The sequence below is a fragment of the Urocampus carinirostris genome, chromosome 3 (assembly GCF_059441175.1).
Source record: "Urocampus carinirostris isolate Australia breed hairy pipefish chromosome 3, RoL_Ucar_1.0, whole genome shotgun sequence".
NCBI classification, from domain to species: domain Eukaryota; kingdom Metazoa; phylum Chordata; class Actinopteri; order Syngnathiformes; family Syngnathidae; genus Urocampus; species Urocampus carinirostris.
This window is the reverse complement of record NC_142351.1, coordinates 12,229,703-12,253,211: the sequence shown is the minus strand read 5'-3', so window position 1 is coordinate 12,253,211 and position 23,509 is coordinate 12,229,703. Positions and strand designations below refer to the sequence as shown.

The window sequence follows — 23,509 nt, the reverse complement described above, 5'->3', positions numbered from 1 at the left end:
CACTTTATTTATTACGTAAATGTGTGATGACATTTTATTTTTGTTATAAAACACTCAGAATTACTTGGCGTTTGACCCAGCATGAGAATTTGTTCCTGTTTTATTATTTTACTATTTTTACACTTTCATTATTATATGGTCTTTTTTAGTTTTTTGCTAACTATGTTTTATCATTAGCATCTCTGTTAGTTCACTGCGAAAAGCTTAGTAATTTAACTCGGACTCCAATTCCTAAATCATACCAAGGAGTTGTTCATTAGTTCCAGATTTGAGTGTTTTGAATACAGACGCTCCCCGACTTACGAACATTCAACTTACTTATTCAGGCAGATACGATCTTTTTACGTTTTTTTTCGGGATGTCGAAAAATATCCGGACATTGATGTAAGTTGGATTTTGTATTGTGTGCACCTTTTTCCGAGTAGAGGACAGTACTGTGGTGGTTCTTTCCACCGCGTGGCGTTGTGAGAGGTCACCCAGCATCCACACCGAAGAAGAAATCCGGCTTCTACTTCCTGGTTCATGTGTAATCATAACAACATGTAGAACTTTGACATTTTTATTGTTTAATATCTCGTGCATACATTCAATATGGTTGGTGTAAAGTATAAGGAATAGGTGAGCCGTTTCTTGCCGTTTCTTTTGAAACGAAACTGGAATAAGAAAGCTTGATGCGGTTGAGAAAATGGTCGTAGCGCTTTTTTTGGCCACTTTTTACAACGGAAGAGGACCTCTTGAAGTGCAAGTCCCAAAAGTAAGTAAAACCTCACTTTATTTAACTTTATAGAGCATATTATTTTATGATTTTTTTTTTTTTTTTTTGTTAAAAACAATGCAGGTTACTTATACAAGCCTTAAACATACAAATAACAAAATATAGCACTGAGACAACTTACAAACAAATTCAACTTACGAACGATTGTCCGGAACCCAATTCGTTCGTAAGGTGGGCAGCATCTGTATCACACATAGCAAGAGCAAAATATTATTAATCTTTTTTCAAATACTCATCTTTTGTTTGTAGTTAGTTTTGCAAGTCATTAAAACAAATATACTTTTATGTATAAAAAGCTGAAAAAATACTTTAATTCTCTCTTTGAAGCATCAGTCGATACGTTATTTTAGTTGTCACTTATCACGTGCAATTATCTTCATGGACTGAAAAATATTTTTAGGATTTCTCGTTTTGTTAAGTGAAAAGAATCTCAAGGGAAGGACATTTTCTCATTCTAACATAGTCAATGCCAAACAGATTCCAGGTTTAGGCAACAGTTACAAGTTGTGGTAGTTTTGTGGTGTAGAACAGTGTTTTTCAACCTTTTTTAGAGCCAGGGCATGTTTTTTACATTGGAAAATTTTGCGGCACACCACTAACAATTTTTTTTATAAAATGACACTGAACAGTATGTTTATTACAATATCATTTATAATACCCCCAGTTTCTACGGCACAGACACTTGACAATGACATAATATTTGCAGAAAATGATTCATAAATGTTTTATAAAATTTCAAATTTTAAAAAGTGACATTGGATAATTTCCCACGGCACACCTGACGATCTCTCATGGTACACTAGTGTGTCGTTGCACAATCACTGGTGTAGAGAATATTCTCTTGGAACAGTTTGAGCCCCTTAGTAGCCATTGAGCATCATTTAAATGCTACAGTCTACCCGAGTATAGTTGCTGACCATGTCAGTCCCTTTATGACCAAAATGTACCGATCTTCAAATTGCTACTTCTAGCAGGCTAAAACCCCTCATGTCTCATAAAACTTGAATCATCCCAGATTGTTTTCGAGAAGGTGACAATGAGTTGATTGTCCTCAAATGGACTCTGTAGTCACCATATCTCCAGGCATTCAAGCACCTTCAAAATGCGATGGAACAACAGATTGGCATCACAGATGTGCAGCGACTGCATGATGTTATCGTGGCGATATAGACGAGACTATGAGGAGTTCTTTTAGTACTTTGCTCAATGTAAGCCAAGAAGGATTAAAGTAGTTGGTAAGGGAACAGTTGTTCCAACCCTCTGCTGATAAAGTAGCCGCTTAATGTATAAGTCAAGTCATGTTTATTTGTATAGCCCTTAATCACAAAGAGTCTCAAAGGGCTGCACAGACCACAGATTAATGCAAATCACATATTTTTATGACACCATCCCCTGATCTAAAACCTACATGAGGGCAAATAATACACAGATATTGTCAACATAAAGTTATTCTATAGAATAGAAGTGTGTTTTAAGATTAGATTTAAACATTTACACTGAGGTTGCAGTTCGAATCTCAGGGGGAAGAGCATTCTACAGCAACGGGGCTCGAATGGAGAATTTCTCGAACCTGCGGATTTCTTCTCGGCTCTTGGGATCACTAGTAGACCAGCATGTTAAGAAATACTTTTTAAGAGGTTTAAATTTACTAAATAGAAAATCAATGAAACAAAAACAATGTAAACTGGTTTCAATCGGTTTACCAATTAACCACTACACGGTTCCAGTCTTCCTCTGTTATGGACCATTGCTTAAAATATTCATATTACACTTCCTATTTTTGAAGTCGTATTTGACAAAGTAATTTCAGCTCAGCTAATGCGGCCTCTGTGCCATTTCTTATCCCTTACAAGAAGAGATAGAGAGATTAAATATTCAGTAGGGTGTGGCTGTCTTGCCTCAAAAAAACTATTTCAGTTTACAGATTTTTTTTTAAACTAAGAACGGTTAAGACAGAATTTAAAAAAAAATCACCCTTTTCATATTTTGGTGCTTTTAATCCACCTTTGTTCAAAGCTGAACTTTCACTTAAGACAAAAATGTCCCTTATTTAATAATGCAACACCTTTCTTCATAGGCTGACATCCCACCGATCGTTAAAGGAGACAGTCTTTCACTTGTATAATAGAACATCCATTTTCTCAGATCTCCATGGTACCTTAGAGAGAATATAATCTCACCAGACTAATGATTTGCGTCTGACAAAGATCTAATAGCTTCATGATAAGCACATTTTCTTGCTATCTTTAACACCTCCATATATGAGTTTTTGTTTTTGATCCTACATCAGGATCATAGTGAGAAGGTGATTTAGACCCTAGACTGGGGCACAGTCGATCTGAAGACTGTCCTCTTTTAGATCTTTATCTTTTGGTTTCTGAGAGAATTGTACAAGTGTGATTTGCCCCGCTGTGCACCCTTGACAACGGGATCTGTCACAAAAGTCGTGGTAGCTTGTCTGGAGCACACACTGTTATATCAATGGCAAATGGTGAACAGGGCACCACTGAGATTTCTGTTTCTGATAAGTGGGTGTTACGATACTTCTATTCTATTCTGTTTCTCGGGGCTTGTGTTAACAACAATCATGACCCAACTGCATGCTGTGTTTGATCATTTGACCCAAAAGAAATTTGCTAAATTAAGATGTTGGACTTTTCTTTTTTTTGCCACCAGGATATTCGTCAAAAATTAGAGTTGTGTTCTAATAATCAGAAACCAGTATTTCCTAAATCAGCCGTCTGTTTAGTTAACATTCACCTGGAATGAGTTTAGTTTCAGAACTGCAAAAATCCAAAACCAATAAATCCAATTTCCCACCTTCTTCGAATGATGCAATCTGTATTTAGGAAAAAAACTATAATGATCTGCTGCCACCTACTTATGTGGATATAAATATATATATATATATATATATGGGTATGCGATTCTTGTAGGCACCCCCCTAACTCTTCCTCCACCCACACACATTTGTGGCAGTGACTCAACCGTGGTAAGGGCTCGCATTTTATTTTTCAATATTTTATTTATCATATTACTCTATTATTTATGTTTATTAGTATTTGAATGGGTTTTAGTAATCAGGAAGATGTGTTTTATATGCTTTTGGGAGGACGGGAGTGGACCAATTTGTTTTAATTATTTCATATCCGGAAAATGTTTTCATCACACGGGCAATTTGGTCAACGAGCACGATCCAGGATGAATTAAGCTTGTATAAAAAGGTAACACAGTGATATAAAAAGAACATAATAATAAAAATAAAGAACCACAGTGCGAAATTATAGTCAAAACGACGACCAGTGAGCCTAAACATGGAACAACTGTGCACTATTAGGGCGGCATGGCGGGGCAATAGTTAGCGCGTGTGCGACACAGTTCTGAGGTCGTTAGATTAAACCTTCCTGTGTGGGGTTTGCATGTTCTCTGCTTTTCCCGCTTTCAAAAACATGCATGTCAGGTTAATTGGCCGGTCCAAATTGTCCCTAGGTGTGGATGAACGAGTGAGTTGTCTGTCTCTGTGTGCCCTGCCACCAGTTCAGGGTGTCCCCTGCCCACTGCCCGAAGATAGCTGAGATGGGCTCCAGCACCCCCGCAACCCTACTGAAGATAAGCGGTGCAGATAATCGATGGATGGATGTGCACTATTACAATAAACAATATAATTCACAGCCTCTTCTTTCAAGGTGTCCAATTGTAAAAACAGGGGAAAAATATTTCCCTATCATTCTTCTTTTGTCATTTCACAACACAGAAACAGATAAATCAATTATTCAATCGATCAAGCCTTTATTGTAACACTTTCAATTATTTGCTTAACCGATACTGAACAATGGAATGCTTTTTTGCAAAGATAAAATGGGGCAATTTCCTGCCGTATCCTAGACAAGATGGCACAATAGAGCTGGTTAAAAAACACTTCTAATACAAGCGATAACTCATGTAGATAAATATCTTCAGAAGAAAACAAAAGAGGCAGATATGTGAAGAAATGCAATACTCAAATTTATGTTAGATGGATTTATCACCACACGATATTTATTTTTTTCATATCTCTCAGCCCTCGCATGAAAGATGGAGGCGTATCAGTTCAGAGCATTCGCTTCTGCTTTCTTTGAGTATATGTCCTTCGCCTGCACTGTGCCCTTTCAACATTCAAATAGAAAAGAAGCAGAATTCATGCTGAGCACCTGCTCAATACCTCGCTCCACTCCCTTTGTGATCACTGGCTCATTCCGGCATTTACAAAGGTTCGCTAATGGAAAACAGGTGACCATGCAGACATATAATTTAATATCAAATCAAAGCTGCTGTATCTCATGGGCACTGGCGGGTTCCTGGTCAACAACATAACAAAAATACCTCCGGCGCATTGCAGCAAAAAGTCACATTCAGGACTACAACTTAAGATTTTCCATCAAAAGTGTGCAGCCTTAGCATGATAACCACACATACTCCTGTTGCCATCCAATTCAAGGCCAGGAGAGAGGCAATGAATGTGCTACCGGAAACAAAAATCGTCATTTTGAATGAAGGGAAAATCAATCAGGGGTTTTGAATTCTAACACATTTTTATTGCAACATTATTTTTTCCTCATATCCTGTAGCCTAGGTCATTTGTATCTTTTTTTTTGACTGATACTTTTGAAAGGTTCTGTTGAAATGATTAATATTCAACAAAAATAACATTATCACATCATATTATAAAACAGTTTTTTTATAAAACATTTTTCGCACTAATGAATAAATAGATGAGTGAATATTTAGTTCACGATTTAATTAATGGCCTTTATTTTCATTGTACAATAGCACTATGAAATCTGAGGGTTTCTCATTCTGTCTGTTTTTGCTTTGATGCACCGGTAGCGCCTTCCAAACATAATTAAACTTACAGTAGAGAGATTAACATCACTGCAAGGGGTTTTTCACAATATGATCTGGAACTATACCTTTGAAATTTGATACAAAAAGGTACAGTACAAAACAGATTGTTGTAACTTTTTCAGGTTTACCAAACGCTTTGTATAACTATTTGCTCAAAACTGTCATGTGACTTGTTTTGACCAACTGATAATCCATTATGTTTGGCTTGTCATTAGATGGTCTTTTTTCACTTCATATGGTTTAATCAATAATAAAATCTATATTCCCCTTTATTCTCTAGCCAGGCGCGTTTTATCAGTTTAGGTTTTTGCTGATTGGCCCTCATGACTTTTTCAGTGCCCACCCCTCTTTTTGTCATGATTATTGATGTGACTCACCTGTGCCCGCTCATTTGGCGCCAACCGCCGTGGGTTCTGATTGGCTCCCTGTCACTACTTGAACCCAGTCCTGTCTGTCCCCTGTTGTCAGTCCGTCTGCGAACCTCAGTGTATACTATGCAAGCCTTTTTCGACCCTGACTCCCAGCTGTCCCGTTTTTGCTCACGTCTGTCTCCTATGACCCGTTTTGATCCTGACCACATCTGCTCTCCTGTCCTGGCTTACGACCTCTTTTTGTGCCCGACTACGTCTACTCTTCCAATCTGGCTTACGTCTCAATTCCGACCCCGACCGTGCCTTGCCCTCCCACTCACGGCTACTGACCCCTTTTTACGTCCCTGACACCGCCATTGCTCACTACGGAGAATCCACTTCTGTGTTCGTATCGCAATCCGAGTAAGAAAGCGACTTGCTTCCCGCGTCCAGCGAACATCGGATTGTGGGCGCAGCCCTTCGTCTTTCCTTCAATAGAACTTGTGAGAAATGTAACGCAATTGGGTCCTGTTTCCGTTCTGGTCCTGACACTTTTTTAGTTGAGCTAGCTAAACATGCTATGACTAAAGGTGGGTCTAATATCAGAAAGCCCGACTGTCAGTTTGGATTTAGTACATATTCATATGGACCGAGTCTCTATCCTTAGAAGTTTGCATCACACATGATGGCATGAGGGACCAACATGCATCAAAGATCCCTGCATTAGCAATTAGCAGGGCTGCCGACGTGCTATGCTCTTTCTATTGTTGATCATTTTACGAAAAAAGAAATCACTATTTTAAATAACACTCAATTACGATGATGGTTATTACCTCAAACCAAAAAAGTAATGTGTTATTGTCGAAAGGAACTTTTCACTCACTCCTGAATGTGACACAGTTTGAGAACAGTTTTACTCCTTGAAAATCTCGTCTTGCTTCCCTTAACGCCCCATCTGTTATTTCCTTCTAAGCACTTAGCAGCCTAAAGCGCGATTCAGAAAAGGCTTCAACATAAAGTATAAGCTGTATCACATAAGACCTACCGCTTGTTTTCTCTGTGGGTTTTTCGTCCATATCGATTGCTTGATACTTTAAAGGGCAGCACAAAATTTCACCCCCAACAACTGTCAAACATGATCTCACTCTCAGGCTCCCTCGCAATGACCTGCTGGTCTCCTGGTTGGCTTTCTTTTACATTAGGAAACACCACAGTCATAAGAATATAAAGTATTTGTAACATGTAGTAACTGTACCTGAGTTTATGTACTTTACAGTCAAAAAATAAACTGAAAAACAGAAATGGATTACGAGCAACTGGTTACTTCCCACATTGGCTATATCTCATGTAAAAAAGGTAGATTTATTCAGTTCATTATAAAAACAGCACGGCGGTGCAGTGGTTAGCGCATGTGCGGCACAGTTCAAGTCATGGGAACCTCCTGCGTGGGTTCAAATCCAGCTCCAGACTTCCTGTGCAGAGTTTGTATGTTCTCCCCGTGCTTGCGTGGGTTTCCTCCGGGCACTCCGGTTTCCTCCCACATTCCAAAAACATGCATTTTAGGTGGATTGGACGGTCCAAATTGTCCCTAGGTGTGAATGAGCGAGTGAGTTGTCTGTCCCCGTGTGCCCTGCGATTGGCTGGCAACCAGTTCAGGGTGTCCCCTGCCCACTGCCCAATGATTGCTGGGATGGGCTCCAGTACCCCCGCGACCCTACTGAGGATAAGCGGTGCAGCTAATGAGATGAGATGGTCTAGTTCAGGGACCAGTAAAGTATGGCTTGTGAGCCAGGGCTGGGTCTTTTCATGAGTAAATGCGGCCTTGGAGATAAAATTAACTTGACGCTTTTAGGCCGGAGTGCAATACTGTGTTTCTACCCCTAGTGGCAGCAGCACTGCTTAAACCAGACACTCGTTTAAGCATTCATATCAAATAACCTCCAAATTGTAATCTGTTTCACTACCCCAGTGCTGTAAAAGTCAAACCGATGGAGGCGCTAATTAAAAAAATCAGCTACAAGATGAGGACTGGACTGATCGAATGTAAATAAGTCCAGTGAATCTGATTAAACCTACCAAAAAGCTGACAAATTTATTCCAATATGATCAGATAAATAAAGCAATATTGTCATCTGGTTCTGTCAGCAATTATACATTTTCATCAGGCACAAGAGACAAACGTCCTTTATAAAAATCTCCACTACATGAACATTAAATGAAAGAAGTCTGTATCATTCAGCCACCAACAGTAGCCTAAATTTTGTATTATAGCAAAAGTGGGCTCAAATCACTTCAAAGAAAAATAAGATTCATTCACTAAGGAGAAGGAGAAGAAATGTACAGTGAAAACAAATACACAATTCCTGGTGTTTGATACAATAAGAAATCAAGATCATCTCAGGGAGTGAAGAAAACCCAATATGGCCAACAGGGCTTTGACTTTGACATATGTGGTCAACACTGTCTAGGATTTTATTCTTTTCACTCATTCGTTTGTACATTCATCCATTAATGTTTTGACAGAAACTGTCAGGACCAGAACGGAGACATGACCCACTTGTGTTGCGTTTCTCACAAGTTTTATTGGAAGAAAGAGAAAAGGTTGGGCCCACTATCCGGTGATTGCTGGACGCGGGAGGCAGGTCGCTCTGAACGCAGAAGTGAAGCTTCCGTGTCGAGCGAAAGCGGTGTCGGGAACAAAAAAAAAAGAGCAAAAACGTCGGGGTCGTAAGAGAGTAAACCGGGAAAGGAGAGTCAACGTGGTCAGGGACAAAAAGAGGTCGAAAGCTGGGACGGTAGAGTAGACGTGGTCAGGATCAAAAACGTGTCAAAGCCGGGGGACAGACGGGAGCAAAAAACAGGTGGGAGTCAAGGTCGAAAAAGGCTTGCCTCGTGTTAACTGAGATTCGCAGACAGACTGACAAAAGGCGGCAGACAGTAGTGGGTTTAAATAGGGACAGGGAGCCAATCAGAGTCTGAGGCAGTTAGCGCCAAAGGAGCGGGCGTAGGTGAATCATATCGAAATGACAGAAACATGAACCCTCGGTTCATAGACGTCAACTCTGTTAAGTTCATCTTTGCTCTTCCCAAAACCTTTGGTGTTGTGACATACAAAAAAACCTTTTCACTTTCAATATAATCAAATGTGACTGACAGTCCAGTGTTGTGTAACAGTTTGGAAAGTAATGCACGCCTATTTAGTCGCTCTTCAGATGTGTCAGTCTGTGCTTATGCGTGACCGGCACAAATTTTAATTTCCTGATAGACATTACAAGAGGCCTGGAGACATGTCAGATGTTTGTGTATCATTTCTCAGGATAGGGACAGTAAACGTGTGGTGTTGTTCTACATAAAACCTGACGGAAAAATGAAACAATTTTCAAGTAGGGCTCAAACATTTACAGTCACTGTCAATCAGGGCTGCAACTAACAAATGATTTAAAAGCAATAGCGATTAAAATGCTTTGTTGAATAATCTAATTATTCATTTTTTATCTTGATTTAAGTTGATTTGTTTATGTGGAAAATGATAAAAAACACAGGAAAATAGGAACAATAAAAAAGACATATTTTTTGGAAGAAACTGTAGATATTTACATAAATTAGATACAAATCTAACAACAATTAGGCGCAGTGCTCTCTTAGTATCCATAATTAAACCATTTTTTAGGGACAGGAAAATCAATAGTGATTTCAAATTAAGTAAAAATGTAATAAACATGCTCATTAACAGAAGTAGAGAAGTACATAAAACAAACGTGATGTGCACCTTAAGAACTACATTCAGTTGACAACTGCAAAGTCTGTAAAAAATTATTTAACAATTCTCATCAGTTTGAAATCAAACCGTTTTAACTACTGAAGTTTGTCATTTTTAACAATTTAAGCAACCTGATGTTTGTTTTTCGGATTGTATGCATTAAATTTAAAATCTGTTTTTCAGGCTCAGTGTGGCATACTGCTCAAACTCTCTTTTCTAGCGAAATATAGGCGTGTAAACTACACAGTGTATGTGACCAAAAACACTATTTACTTGAACAGTACTCGAATCTTACCAAGGCGTGTCAGACTCTGTTTCCTTAAACGGTTCGACATGCTTTTTCAATCTTCACATGTCACTTAGCTACTGCCATGATACGCAAGGTCTGCGTTACAAGTAGTCTTTTTATTAGTCATAGGATAGAATGCTCCCAAACTTGAGAAGTTTTCGTACTAGTTGATGAAACCGCGTTTTCTTTCACAGGTTATTACACAGACTATTTTTTCAGACTATTATTACACCATCCCCTGATCTGGAACCAACATGAGGGCAAGGAAAAACTCAAAAACCTCAACATGAGGAAAATGAAGAAACCTTGACAATGAATTGAATTGATGACTATTTCTATGATTGTTTTTTTTTTTGTCGAAAACGCCAACTAAGCGTTGCAGTCGTACTTTCAACCCATACATGGCTTGGTTGACAGAAGCAGTGAAAGTGTCAACTCTTGGTTTTGCACTGCTGGAGAGAAATTCCAGGTTGGGCCTTGATCTTTGATGAGGTGGGGCGACAGAGGTGAAGTGATGCATCACAATGAAAAGATGGCCGACTAAATGAGAATGCTCTGAGGGAAACTTTTGCTGAGAACTGACTCCGGCGACCGGTAGCATGCTCTTGCATATGAAAGCCTGAAAACATTTTATGCAATCAATATTGGATAGTCATTCAGATTCAAGAGTAATCGTCACAGGACTCCTTGGCGGCTTGGTTCACGTGTACGGAAATGCCTTGCTGTAACACGGTTTACTTTTCATGGTTTTGCTAAATTTCATTGTGTATTGTGTTCTGCATTCTGATTTGCGAAAGAGTCACTCGCCACTTTCGTTTGCCTGTGCCTGCCTGTGCGTCAATAAGGGTGAGGTCTAAATCTCACATGTACATAAAAGAGCTTGACAAACATATATAAAACTTACACATATATATATATTTTTTTTTTAATTTCCAGTTTCTCTAAAAGCCATGTAAAACAAAATGATCTGGATGGATGGATGGATGGATGGATGGATGGATGGAAAGATAGATACATGTAGACGGAAAGAGAGAGAGATAGGTAGGTAGGTAAGTAGGTAGGTAGGTAGGTAGGTAGGTAGGTAGGTAGGTAGGTAGATAGATAGATAGATAGATAGATAGATAGATAGATAGATAGATAGATAGATAGATAGATAGATAGATAGATAGATAGACAGACAGACAGACAGACAGACAGACAGACAGACAGACAGACAGACAGACAGACAGACAGACAGACAGACAGACAGACAGACAGACAGACAGACAGACAGACAGATAGATAGATAGATAGATAGATAGATAGATAGATAGATAGATAGATAGATAGATAGATAGATAGATAGATAGATAGATAGATAGATAGATAGATAGATAGATAGATAGATAGATAGATAGATATGCAGATGCAATCAATACATAATATTTAAAAAACGATAACTAATTTAGAATACGAGCACCCAGATGTGCCAAAAATCTCCAGTTCATTTCCTTCACATTCCAAACTTAGAAATATTGAACAATTGATCAAAACCAAACTTTAAATGTTACAGTGCTACTTCAACAGAAAATTAAATATATGTTTTATGCTTTGAACCATCTACTCTTGCTATTTTTTTGGTTTGAACAAATTTATTGACACTGATAACAGAAAACAATCATGACAATCTCAACAGCAATTAAGCACATTCACAATATTATATTTCAATATGACGTTTTTAACAGCAAACACAATGTGAGGTTTGAACAACCCTTCTCAAAAAGTTTTTGGTTTGAACAAATTTATTGACACTAAAAACAGAAAACAATCATGACAATCTCAACAGCAATTAAGCACATTCACAATATTATATTCCAATATTACGTTTTTAACAGCAAACACAAAGTGAGGTTTGAACAAACCTTCTCGAAAATCAAACATATTCACAATTTCATTATGCTTCAGGGAGTAGATGGATAAAGGTTACTACCTCATGGGTTTTGACTATCGTAGGACCTTTTTTGGAACGCGGCCCTTGTGAAAACCGAGGGATTACTGTACACTTGAGAACATTCGTGAGTGCGTTGCTAGAAGAGACCAGCATAGCCGGCCCGACCACCCTCTTTTAAACAGCCACTGGTGTAAACAGCAGCGCAACCTAGATTCTGTAAAGAATAAGACTAAATATAACATGGGCTGCAGAGGCGAGCCAAGCCACGCCTCCTCCTCGCTGAAGGGGCGCCGTCGCACCAGATGTGACAAAGTGAAGGTGTTTTGCTACAAATCAGATGATTAAGGGAGCTGTATGCAGGATTTGGCCGCGATACTGAGCTCACCGGAGCGACCGGCTCTGGGAAAGCAGATGGGACGGAGACACGAGGTCCAAAGAGCAGCTCGTGCAAGCAGCGGTCTGGCATCGATATCGCAAAAAAAGATGGCTCTTTGCGAGGTAACACAACCGGAGCAGCAAACGACAAACTGGTTCAGTTTTAGCAAGATTGTGGTGATATGTTCTTCATGGCAAGTTCAGGCTGCCTTCAGCTCCGCCCCTAAACATTAATTATGCAGCTCAATGCAGCACTCGTCATGCCTGCTGCTGTTCTCCCACTACTATCCTGATCAGAATCCACCCTCTCCTACTGTACCTTACACATGAGTTAGATTAATCAAATAATGAAAATGTTTATATTAAATAGGCTTGAGATTTTTAGTATGTTTTTCACAAGTAAAAATCCAAATCACTTAGAATTTCAAAAAAATGTATTTTCTTTATTTTCTCTCCATTTGTGAATTAGCTTGTGCAAAACGGGATATATAAGAGGAGAAACAACTGTAGTTTTATTTTGTAATATCAGAAATATTCACCAGATTACAGACGCCTAGGGTGGCAAATTTTGAACGATATATTACTTAGGACAACAAAGTACCTCAAAATAATTATTTTGATGGAAGGCAGGAGTTAACAGGGATTAGAGGTGGGATCAAGCCTAAAAATTCCAGCTCGACCCGACCCGGGCTCGGGGATAACTTGATATGAAGGACTGAGCCCAAAGCAAATTTTTTTGAGAGGACTTGGGAGGGGTAGTGGTCATTTTGGCCGCCTAAACTCCCCCGTGGCTCTGGATCAGACAGAACCTCTGCAGTTATGGGGGACGCGGGCTGTGTTACGCGAGAGGGGGGCGGAGTCTATAGCGACACAGAGAAAAAGAAACAAAGAACAATGACGGATGGATAGGTTTGTTTTTTTTTGCAAGTCAGCAAGCGAGAGGCCAAGCCCGATCCCGGATGTAATGATTTACAATTTAGGCCAGACCCAATCCAAATTTCTGATCAGGCTTGGGTCTGGCTCGAGCTTAACATCTTTGCCTCTAATTTGTTTTACTGTATATTATTTTTCATGACAATTAATTTCATTGTAGTTTAGTCAACGAAAGGAAATTGCTATTATTTCTTTCTCTAAAGGGAAATTGGCCTACTTCGTATAAAATATTAAATAAAGGCTCTTGATGGTGTCCGGACAATATTGGCTTCTTTCATTTAATGTTCAGGTAATGGGGATTATTATATCAAGGGAATTTGTGTTTTCTACACACTGAAAATAAAAGATTCCTGACAAAGCCATAAGAAAATATTTACATATTTATCTGATCATATTGGAAGATATATGTATTAGGTTTCTCATGGGCAGAATTAGGTTCACTAGACCATATCATTTTTTTTTTTTTTAAAAGGTTCAAGATTCAATCCGGCCCTTGGCTTGTAGCTTTTATTTTTATTTTTTACCTTAATATTGGTTTGAATTTGAAACCCTTGCTCTATCATATCACACGAATAGGAATTATAATTGATCAAACTGATCTAAAACCTACACGAGGGCAAGGAAAAGCTCAAAATCTCAACATGAAGAAAATGAAACCTTGAGAAGGGACATGAGGTAATCCCCCTTCCAGGATGACCAGGCTTGAATGGATGTTGCAATAACAAATAATGAACAGATCTTGTCACATAAAATATAGGTTATTCATGTGCTTTCGAATAGAAGTGTGTTTGAAGCTTAGATTTAAACATTTCCACTAAGGTTTGCAGATCGAATTTCAGGGGGAAGAGCATTCCACAGCACCGCAGCCCGAATGGTGAACGCTCTCGAACCTGCGGATCTCTTCTTGGCTCTTGGGGTCACTAGTAGACCAGCATTTTCACAGCAAAGGCTCCCGACCGGAACCTAGGGGGAAATTAAATCTGAAAGATATGAGGGAGCTCTCGCCCCTTTAAATGCCACAATTGATTGACTTCTCTCATGTAAGGTAGATCAAATGAACTAATTTCACTCAAACCTACATAATTGTTTCACTTAAATGTTCTGGTTTTTGATACACAATGACTACTGGTACCATGGTATGCAAGAGTTTTTTGCTCGAACAAGTTGCAAAAATGCTGGAAGAATTTTGCCGAATTTTGTCCGGCATTCTCAGCCATTTTTTTGGACCATATGCTTCGATTGAGTCATTATACTTTTCTAACCCGCCTAGAAAGTTTCCGAACGCCTGGACCTCTGCTAACTCTCAACCAAAATTTCCCTTTTCTTTCAGTTTTTGAAGGCCAAGCTGAGAGACCGTTCGGGCAGTCTAGCATGGCCGAGTCTAGCCAAATTATGTGGCTCGCGGATTTCTGCTTTTACCATTTATGATGATTTAAAAAATTAAAGTACAGGTATGAGAAACAAGGGAACTGCTAATTGTGATGAAAATAATTTTGCTTTTAAAGCCAACCGTGGCTGGTTGAAAAGTGCAGGTCGATGGTACTGTATCTGTAATAAAATAAGCATTTGTTCCACTTTTACATCCTTGCTGTCCAGAAAGGTTAAGAAGACGTTCACACAAAGCCAGAGTGGAAGTGAATAGAAAACTGACAAAGCTGTTAATAAGGTGTCTAAAAGTGAACAAACCGTGTATTGTCATCATTCTGCAGTATGGCAGAGAGCAGAATGGAACATTGTGGAAGCGGTGTAAGATTACAGGACTGCATCAGGAAGAACATTATGGGAAAGCGGCGAGTTCAGACCAAAAAGCCAATAAGTTGATACTTCTCATATGGGCCAGAATGGATCTATAAATTCACCATTATTTTTTTATCACAAAAAATAATTCAGACTTTAACCAATTTAGACCTCGACCTCCAACCTTGAGTTAAGTTTGAAAGTTGAGGCAACACCCTTCTGTATGTTTATTTTTGAAACATTATTTATTATTTGTTATTTTTTGTGTTAAGTAAATTGAATAAATGTTCATTTTGGAAAGAAATAAGCAATAGTATTCTGTGATATATATACTCACGCTTAAGATTACAAATGAGATTAAGCATCGGCATTTTCTTTTGTGTGTGATATTGAAAAACCATGAAAAAAGTCAGGAAAACCTTGGTTATTTTCGTTGGCCTTTATTTGTCAACATTTATAAAAAGTAATTTAAGAGGTCAGACAAAACCTGCAAGAGCAGTCTTGCCACACTTTCCAGGTTAAAAAAAACTCATTGATTGGAAATTTAATTCTGGAAGGTTTTCCATGACTGTGTGTGTGGAAAACACCACAATGTTAATAGCCTAAACTATGGGATTTTCTGAAGCAATTTATTCAAAAGGTTTGGTTTTTTTGGGCGAATTGCATTTAATTTATGTATGAAGATTAGGAAACAATACTATTTGATATTACACCAAACATATTTGAGTTTTTACTTTTCAAAGTACTTTCCGCTGTCTATGACAGATTGGATTATTTAGCACCTCCTAGTTGTGAAAATAGCATTCATTTAAATTAAAATAATTTTCAGTTAAGCAGTGGGAAATAAATGCATGAACTATTATATAAATGTGTGTGTTTTTTAAAAATACTCATGTCAAGAAATGTGTATTTACTTCACATTAATTGGCCTCACCGAGAGGTAGCTGACATGATTGTCTGCCTTCTTGCTGCTACAGGTACCAGAAAACCTTGTATGAGGTTGGATAAAAATATGAGAAGGGGTGTTATATGGTCACGTTTAGTTTTACCTGTGCTGTAGCACTCGTTTTTAGTTGCATACACACAATACAGCAACATCTAGTGGTCAAATATTATATGGTGTCTCTTTATGTTACAGTAGTACAAAATATTGTAAAATATTGATATCAATCCTGTCTGTCCCGTCCTGTCCGGTATCAACCCCATCTGTCCGATATCTGCTCCGGCAATTGGTATCGATCTCATCGGCCTCTGCCTTCCTATCATCCACGCCAGACTGCTGCCTAACATGCATGACTCCCCATTTCCCGTAAAATAAAAAGCTTGTGTGAGAAACGTCCCGTATTTGGGTCCTGATTCTGTTCCAGTTCATGACATATTTATTATTATGATCCTGCATTATAAACCTGTTCTTCATGCTGTTTTTTTTTTTTATGAGCGAGTCGAATTTTGGAGGTAAATTCCTTTTTTTTAAGGTGGAGGAGTGGTGATCATCCAACTCTTTTGAGAGAAGAATAACTGGATTTAAATTTCTACTTTATGGTAAGCCAGACACCATAAGAGGAACATCCACGATTCCTCTAAAGCGGCCCAATAGTAGAGTTGACTCTTGTGGCCACACGACAAGGCATAATTCCGGACACCAATCCCCTGACTTTGACTTATTTTGAGTACTGGTTTGACTTAAATGGACCATTACAGAACAATTGCCAAAAAAGAGACATAATTTTCTTTACTATTTTTTTAAATATTTACGAATTTGTTAGTACTAAAGTTTCATGCTGTTAAACGCTCAACCTGTGTAAATGTTGTTATTACTTGATCTCAGCTCCTCCTAACTTAGCATAGAGGTGTATATACATAGACCCCTCGATTTTTTGCTCTTTGGTTATCTCTGGTTCACTGCTTGCCGGATTTTGAATTGAATTGTCTTTAGTGTCATTGGTTTAATCATTTTGTGCATTGTGTTCTGAGCAGTCAGCAGACAGCAAATGCCATTACGGGGGCAGGTTAGGGAGGGCTTTGTGTTTAGGGTGGGCGTGACTGTGTGTGTGCGTGACTGTGATGGGCTGGTGTTTGTTGTCAGTCAAACAGCTGGGAAGGGTGGGCATACAAGTCCATGTGCCCACTAAAAGAAACTGCGAAGCTGGCGCAACAGCTAGTATTTTAGCGGTTTGTTACATTGAAATGAAATTAAACAATTCCAACTTTAAGGAAACAGCGCAAAGACATGGTGATCACCAGCGACTGCTCTGTGGATTGTTACCGGGTCCAGGAAGCGATTGAGGTGGTTTCAGGGAAGAAGGCAATGGTCAGGCAGGGGAGAAGGCAAAAGCGCGAGTACAGGTCCGGCCTACTAATTCCACCAAGCTTGGTAACAACCCTCACAAGCTAACAATCTTCTGTGGAGCCTGTATGTCACCAAAGCCAGATCCATTACCCAAAAACGAATGAGAAAACTAATGGAGCTACATTCAGGACGGTTGGATTTCATTGTAGCGGAGACCTGCCTTAATCTGAGGTTACCCGCTGCTAGCATGTAGCTAGCCAGCCTCTCTTTAAATTGCTTTGTTACACTGAAAGGAGAAGCCATACAATTTTGTTGTACTGCAATTTTGTGTTCTGCGTTTTTATTTGTAGATCTATTGTTGATGCTGTGTTACAGTTGTATACTTCACTCGCTATGGACGTCATCTCAAGGTTAAGTTGACCTTTGCAGGTTTTATAAGGGTGCAACATTTCTTTTTGGATTATCAATTTTCGCAGGGCATTTTGGTCCCTGTTAACCACAATAAGCAAGGGATTACAGCAACCTGAAGTGGGTTAACACCATCCTTTTGTGCAACCAGGTTTTACTGATTATTTATCCGCAACTCCCTATTTACCCTAAAATTGGAAATCAAACCATGTCTTCCATAACTAAATCGCAGCAAACAAATCGTGATGTTTCCGACTTTATTTAGCATAAGTACCTCTCTCTGGCCATGTGCGTCAGGCTGGGCAATTTCCCAGGGCAGCGAGCAAATTCTACTGGACCCTGAGCGGAGAAGATCCACAATACGCAATGCGAGCCACGTCACTACAGCGAATAGAAGCTCAGCAGAGAGGATATATAATGAGGGAAGCTCTCACGCGGTGCACGGCCGAGCCGCCTCCAGGCAAGCAGTTGGATGCAAACGTGGCAGCTGATTATGGAAGCGGAAACAAGCTTCTTGGCCGTTTCCTCGAGCTTTGACATGATTATGATTCATTTCACATCAGGGCGTTTGTGTTTGCATGCATGTATGGAAGATGGCGTTTACACCCCGCCAAAAAACTGTACAATTAATCCTAATTGAACTTCGCCGGGTGGCATTGGTGGCAAGTCTTCCAGGAACACCGTCAGCCTTGTGGAGCTGCATTGATTAGTGGAAGTTATATCGATAAAAGAAATAGTGTACAATTAATTCCATTTTTGACCATTGTCGCCAGGCACGCTTTACCAAAAGAGTGAGGCCTCTCTACATGTATATAATCTCTGCTGAGTAACGCTCATGTGCAATAATGTCTGTCTCGAGCGGTAACATACAGAAACAGAGAGACCCCTTCGCACTTTGGTTGTTGCTGGTTCACTTCTTTGCAGATTTTGCATTGATTGTCATTGATATCATTGCAACGTGCATTGTGTTCTGATAGACAGCAGACATCAAGGATAGATTAGGGAGGGCGCTTTGTGTTAGATATGTGTGACTGCTTGTGTGCGTAACTGTGACAGGCAGGTGTATGCTGTCAGTCAAACAAAAAAAAAACTGCAGCTGCATAGCGCCAGATATCTTTTAGCAGTTCGTTACATCGACTATAAATTCATCAATCAAATCAGACTTCGGAGGGAGTCGGAAGAGTGCAACGAAATGGTGATCACCAGCGGGTGCTCCGTGGATTATTATCAGGTTTCAGAAGGGATTGGGGCAGGGTTAGGGAGAAGGCAAAAGTGATGCTGCTGGTACAGCCTACTGCTACTGCTATGGCTAGGCTGACAGCTCTCCTAAGCCACCACTGCGGATACTGTATCTTGCCAACACCGGGTCCATTAGCCATTAAATGGATGACCTGGAGCTACAACACGTGGGAAACCGCTGCATTCGGGACAGTTTTATTTCAATCATTGCAGAGATCTGGCTCAATTTGAAGACACACCGATGCTAGAGCACAGCTAGCTAAACCCTCTCCAAAATGCTTTCTTACACTGAAAGGAGAGACACCCTTTAATTTAGTTTTATGTTAATATAATGACAATAAAGCCATTCATTCAACTGTAATTAAGTGTTGTGTGTTATTATTTGAAGATTTATAACTGTTATTATAACAGCCCAATACTCTAAGTTGGTAATGATCTGATCTCAAGGTAATTTTAACCATTGGGAGCTTTTGTGAAGGTGCACCGCTAATTTGCAGGTTATTACTTTTTGTGGGTGGTTCTGGTCCTCATTAACCGCTAAAACCGAGGGATCTTTGGAAACGGCGAACACATCAAGTAAGTTTACCCAAATTTCTGAGGTTTGGGAGTATTTTATGCTGGATACAGTGGATAACAAGGTTAATTGCAAAGTATGCAAAGCAGACCTTGCTTATCATGGCAGTACCTTGGTAATGCATGAACATTTAAAACAAAACAGCAAGACAGTTAACCAGAACTAAGTCTGAGTCAATGCGGTTTTGATGACATGCATTGTACATTTTATACGCTAATATTTTTTTCTTAAGAGGGAGCTTGAGCGTTATGTCAAAATGTGCCTGACAAACCTATTTGAAATTAAATGCATGCAGTATAAAGAACAAACGTCAGTTGTTGAAATGATAGAAACAAAAAACGGCAGCTGTTCAAACTGTTTGATTTTTAAACTATTCATAATTGGTAATTGTGACAGACTTTACAGTTGACCACTGTAAGTACTTCACTAAATTCAAATCATATTGGTTTTATATACTATTGTACTGCTACTAATGAGCCTGTTCTTGGTTTACAGTGATATTTCATTTTTACTTGATGTTAACTCTTTAATGTATTATTTGCCTGGGCCTCAAAAATGGACAGAGGTTGATTCATGGATTTGGTTTTAGACAGGGCATTTTTATTATTTTTTGTAAAAATCTGCAGTATGTTCGAGAAAAAAAATGTATTTTTCATTGTACTATTTTTTTGGGGTTTGTTATCATCCAGCCATCCATTATCTGCATCTCGCTGGAGCCCATCCCAGCCATCTTAAGGTAGTGGGCAGGGGACACACCGAAACCAACCACCAGCCAGTCGCAGGGTACACAGAAAAAACAATTTCATTTGCTCATTCATACCTACGGACAATTTGGACCCGGCCAATTAACCTGATATGTATGGTTTTGGAATGTGGGAGGAAACCGGAATGCCCAGAGGAAATCCACATGCATAGTGAGAACGTGCAAATTCCACACAACAAGGTCGGTAGCTGGTTCTGATCCCAGGACCTTAGAACTGTGCTGCAGACATGCTAATCACTCAGCTGCTGTGGCGCCCAGTGTTTGTTATCATGTGCCACATAAATAATTCAACTTCAGACAAAATTTAGGAAAAAAATATGATTTTCTGATTATTTGACTAATCGTTTCAATAGTCAATTACTCGTCGACTATTGAAATGATCGTTGGTTGCAGCCATATTACTTCTATTCTATTACTTCTTGTAATTTTCTTAGAAATGGATCATTATTTCGTATCTTCCACGTGGGTTTCCGCCTTCAAAATGTCAAAGTAGCAAGAACATATGTCTAAGGGTTAAAGTCGTTTGCGTGGCTTTCGGAGCTCGTTCAATAAATTGCTGGTCTCTGTTTGCTAAGATGTCACCTTTGGAACAAAAGCAAACTGGAAGGCAGATGTTGCTAATGAGAAAAACATGGCTAGGGAAGCTGGGATCATTCAGATTGTATTGAGTGAAAGTGTTACACGCTTACATAATCCAAAAGGGAGGGGGGAAAGGAAGGGGTAAAACCCCCCACCCCTATTTTATTGTTTATTACATGACAATGCGCTAACGTGGTATTCTTCACACTAAACGGGGTTAAAGAACAATGCTTTGAAAACCGAACTGAGGAAAACGCTCCGGTTGAGATTGTGGCAGCAGGACGTCGGGCACGCTGGGATGCTCTGCGGCTGCGGGGGTCTCGTCAGTGCATGCAACCGGATGGCGAGCAGAGAAGGCAGCGGGGGCTGGGCACCGCAATGTGCTGCAGTGCTCCCAGCTCCGCTACACACACCCACTCTCTGCTCTGCCTTACAACATGTCTCCATCTATCTCGCTTTTCCATATCTCGCCTTTTACTTTAACCTTGCTGTCAGTGTTTTGTTTGCTCTTTTTGGAACAACAGAGTAATGCTCTACATGATGCACAATGCTATGTATTTCATTCTATTTTTTCTTGGTTTTGTCCTTTTCCCTGTCTTAAAATACGGTGTAGCACATTCTCCTAGCCTGGTCAGCAATTTCCACCTGGTATTGGCCCTGCTGAGGTGTTTGGGACAAAATGTTTAAAACGCAACCCCCTTGAATTTTGATTTGTTTGTTCCTGCGAACATTTAAAACTTGAATGTATTGCCGGCCTTACAACGCACACATGCTAACTCACAGGGGTTTACGATTGTTGGAATACGTACTAGCTGCCTCCAGCAGACACGTCTCCACTTCTTCCCAACCGTGACATTAACTAAAGATTGACGTGCCTGCAGTGTACGTATGACACTTTTTCTCAAGAGTTTTCACCAAGAACCCAAACATGCACACAAAACACATTTAGTTACAAGTTCTAAAAGTGCTAAACACCATTTGCTGTAGCTGAAGATTTTGGACTAATAAAGGATACGTGTGAAAAGGTTCTGGAACATTCAGTGACTAATAAGGCCGACAAAAACAGTCAGAGAATGTTCAAGCCATTGAAGTTACGTTGGGTACGGACTGTGTGATCTTAAAAAGAGGCATGAATAATTAAATGGTTTGCTCAATTGAAGAATGGATGTGCTAAACCGACTGCGGTTTGAAACCACGGAGAGAATTAAAGAAGACAGATGCAAAACTAGTTCTTGCCTTCTGAGAAGTGCATTAACTGTCCATGGTGCTGAAATCGAGTATGCAGCTAAACCAATCATTTCTCAAAAACAACTTCTAAAAATCTCACCTAAGAAATTGTTTACAAAAGATCCACCAAGAAAACTGTACACGAGACGTTACCTTTTCATTGTATCACGTTCTGCAGTAGGACAAGATAAATCACACAGTGCCCACTGCTGGACGGTGTCAAATCGTCAAGATGACATGATCATGACAAACCACGAAGGTCAGATTTTACCGAGAAATCCACGCTGACGCAATATGCAAAACTACGTGAGAAATGCTCCCAAAGATGTGTCAAAATATCTCACCTGAGCTCATGTACATGATGCCTACACACATACTTTGAGAAACAGAAAATTTGCAACATCAGCAATCCCACTCGAGATGTGCAGGTCGACATCGACCTGTCCTGAATCTTTCGTGTCCTTAGATAAACTTTATTGCCATTCCAAGCGGTTTTTTTTGCGCCTGGCAGTGGCGGGGCAGCTCGGCTCGTTATGTGAGAGGGACACTGCAGCACCATGCAGAGAACCGTGTGCATAGAAACTTGCCTGGAAGCATCAGGGAGTCCCGCACTAACCCCCGCCCCCGCCTGCCTCTGCCTCTCCTTCCGCTTCTCCAACCACTTTATTCTGAAATGTCAAGGGCTTTTTTGAAAGCATCAACCGAGTAAAGCTAAATAATGTAAGTTTTTAAAGTGTATAAGAATAAGCAGCTTCTTACCTTTTGATGTTCCCTGCTTATCACTGGACACGCTTCTCCAGAAACCGCAAGACACTTTGAGATAAAGAGAAAAACAATCAATGTCCGCTTACTTTGTCTTCTTTCCACTTTTGACAGAATTTGTCTTAGTGGACACACCTTTGCTCTGCCCTGTTGGGTGGTCGGAGCACCCAAATTGATAAAGATCTGCTTAGGGGAGGGATGCAAACTACACACACTCACACTGCAGGTTTTTTTTCCCCTCTTGCTCTTGCCCACTCGCTCTGCTGCTTTTTTTCTTCCCTGCTGCCTTTGCCTGCACTGCGCCCTGATTGGCCAAGCTGCACTTCAATAACATAAGCCCTGTTCATTAGTTGGAAGGGGGGCACCTCCCGCCCAGCTCGTCTCTCTTTTTTCACCCTTTTTCCCTTGGAGCATGTGCAGAAGAATGCTGAGCTCGGTGATTTTATGCGCAGGGAGCAAAGGAGGAGAAAAAAGAGAATAGAAGACAAGGAAGGAGGGGACTGGACGCTTGCAAAAACTGGGACTTTTTGTGCGGGATGGGGGCTGAATGAGTGGGCTACGATGGGACACGCTGATGCAGCGTGCAAAGGGGAGGGTGCATCTGGATGTGAAGTAGCACCATCCGCGGCTTGTG

At 39.9% G+C, this 23,509-nt stretch overlaps 1 protein-coding gene across 5 annotated transcripts in view; it reads right to left on the bottom strand.

Moving 5' to 3' along the window:
• LOC148368710 (synaptotagmin-2-like) overlaps nucleotides 1–23,206 on the bottom strand; it is a 104,071-nt gene extending 80,865 nt beyond the window's left edge. For 2 of the 5 annotated variants that reach the window (XM_088330728.1, XM_088330733.1), the window contains exons 1-2: nucleotides 23,011–23,204; nucleotides 22,873–22,926 (exon numbers count right to left, since the gene is read on the bottom strand). The gene's annotated coding sequence lies outside the window, so the exon portion shown is untranslated. Of the gene's footprint in view, nucleotides 1–22,872 lie in introns of all 5 variants that reach the window. The other 3 variants (XM_088330732.1, XM_088330731.1, XM_088330729.1) reach the window with 3 other exon arrangements.
• Between the last annotated feature and the right edge of the window lie 303 nt (nucleotides 23,207–23,509).